Below are 2,330 nucleotides of genomic sequence, written 5' to 3' on the forward strand. Positions count from 1 at the left end.
CAGGTGGACTATCTTGGACTTTATGATACACACAATGTATGTATACCTTGTAATTAAAATAAGCAGCAAACCTATTCTAAACCCCTTTCTAAGAGTAGGCTTATATGGAACTCTCACTTTACACATCATTGATTTTAATGTGCTTCAACTTTAAAAAAAAAATTTTTTTTAATGTTTATTTTGAGAGAGAGGGAGAGAGCACGAGTGGGGAGGGACAGAGAAAAAGGGAGACCATTCCAAGCAGAGCCTGACTTGGGGCTCAAACCACAAACCAGAAGATCATGATCTGAGTGGAAATCAAGAGCCACCTAGGCACCCCTGTGCTTGTAATTGTTTTTCAAAACTTTTCTAGTACTTACTCTTGTTAATTAGCAATTCCTTTCATTAAACTTGGCAGGCAGCACTTTAGTTCAGTTCGAGGAACCAAGTGTTACTGAGCCTCCCCACCAGGGGTTAGTTTTATTAGGTTGGTGCTCTGATGCTCTTACGCTCCAATATCAAGACCCCTCTAGCTCTGCACAAGGCACTAAGGGTCTCTGTCTTAAGGGACATGATCCAGCCCCATGTTCTCAAGAACTATTGCTAGCCTCTGAACCTCTTAGTTACAAGACCTTAAATATTTAAGTAATCCCTACACAATTTGCAAGCTCAAACCCACGACCCTGAGATCAAGAGTTGCACATTCCAATGAGCCATACAGATGCCCCTGGAAAATTTTTAAAAGCCACTCATGGGGTGCCTAGGCAGCTCAGCCCATTAAGCGTCCAAGTTCAGCTCAGGTCCCCATCTCATGGTGAGTGGAGTGCTGCATCGGCTATACGTCAGCGCAGGGCCCGTTTCAGATCCTCTGCCCTCTTATTCTCTACCCCTCCCCACCCCCCCACCATTTGTGTGCTCTCAAAAATATTAAAAAAAAAAACAAAAACTCATCAGGGGTGCTTGAGTGGCTGCCGGGTAAGCACCTCTTGATCTCAGTTCAGGTCTCAATATCACGGTCTTGAGTTCAAGCCCTGCACTAGGCCAAGAGCCTACTTCAAAATTAACTCTCACGGTTATTTATGAACCATGTGCTGCCTGTCCTGCAGACTGGTGATTTTCAAGATGCTTTTGGGGTTTTCCTATACAATAACGTTTGGAATGAGCACCTAATTTACACCACAGTGGTGCTAGTGGAGTTCCTGGGTCTTTCTTGTTTCTTGATATATGTCAACTTATATGAATGAGTCATGGGACACTTTACATTTTGTGCACTTGTATCAACAAAGTGAAAAACTGCAACTAATGTAATTACCTAAGACTTAATAGGTTTCTCAAAAGGCATTTTCTAGTGCCTCAAGCGAAGACTGGTGACTTTTGGTAGACAACACAAAAATCTCCTGTACACCCAAGATTATATACAGATACCCTAAAACACCAAGGAAGTGGAAGGCAGTAGTGTTTTGGAGAATAGTCCCTTCTTTAAAGTTCTAATAGTTCTGATTTCTGGGGCACCCACCACCCGATGTCAATTCCCTACATTAAACAAGTTTCCCTGGACTTCCACCTTTGTTTGCGGTTGACACAAGGATCTGATTGGGTAAAAACTGCTATAAACTTTCCTAAGTGAAGACCAAGAGAATGTGGCCTCTCCTAACACTCTTCTATAAAAGCTTCATCTAGTCACATGAATTTGAGGATCACTTTGACAACTTACCTCAGCAACTGCTAACATTTCAATAATTTTCATGATCTAAATAACCACGCATTCCTCAACTTTTGAGCATGATGCCATACTTTTTATTACACATTACTTGCCATATTTAAAAACATCTAGTCAAACGACTTTCTGTGTAACTCCATGTGAAACAGAGCTATGTATTAAAGCTGGCTCTTCTATAGATTCCACCTACAGGCTCTGCCATGACCACCTTCTTTTTAATATCACCTGATTGCTGGTAGCCCAGAACTTTCCCCTTCTCAGATATCTCACAAACCAAGCCCCAATTCTGTATTTTTAAAACAAGTAGTTTATAAATATAGCTATAGACGTTCCACGTGGAGAATTCTAACTGCAACCTTCCATTTTTACTGACCTTTCTTACCTCCTGGTTACTAGAATCATTTGATAGATTAAATTTCTTGATCCCTCAAACCCCATCCAAAATAAAAAGAACCCCTCACTGGCCAAAAACTCACACCATTTGGGAATGCAACAACTTTATTGAAAGAAAAGTGCAATGCATTTTGTCAAAGCTTACAGCGGGAACTTAGACACCTCCCCTCAAGCGCAGGACCAGGTGGAGAGTGGACTCCTTCTGGATGTTGTAGTCAGACAGGGTGCGCCCATCTTC

At 41.7% G+C, this 2,330-nt stretch overlaps 1 long non-coding RNA gene across 1 annotated transcript in view; it reads right to left on the reverse strand.

Annotated features, from left to right (window-relative positions):
• Nucleotides 1–2,179: 2,179 nt before the first annotated feature.
• The window catches only part of LOC121010417 (uncharacterized), a 1,753-nt gene continuing 1,602 nt past the window's right edge, over nt 2,180–2,330 (reverse strand). Inside the window, exon 2 of the long non-coding RNA XR_005781145.1 lies at nt 2,180–2,330. This exon is cut by the window's right edge and continues 59 nt beyond it. This is a non-coding gene — a long non-coding RNA (uncharacterized LOC121010417).

Source organism: Herpailurus yagouaroundi, unplaced genomic scaffold (assembly GCF_014898765.1).
Source record: "Herpailurus yagouaroundi ecotype Mexico unplaced genomic scaffold, PumYag 191, whole genome shotgun sequence".
NCBI classification, from domain to species: Eukaryota; Metazoa; Chordata; class Mammalia; order Carnivora; family Felidae; genus Herpailurus; species Herpailurus yagouaroundi.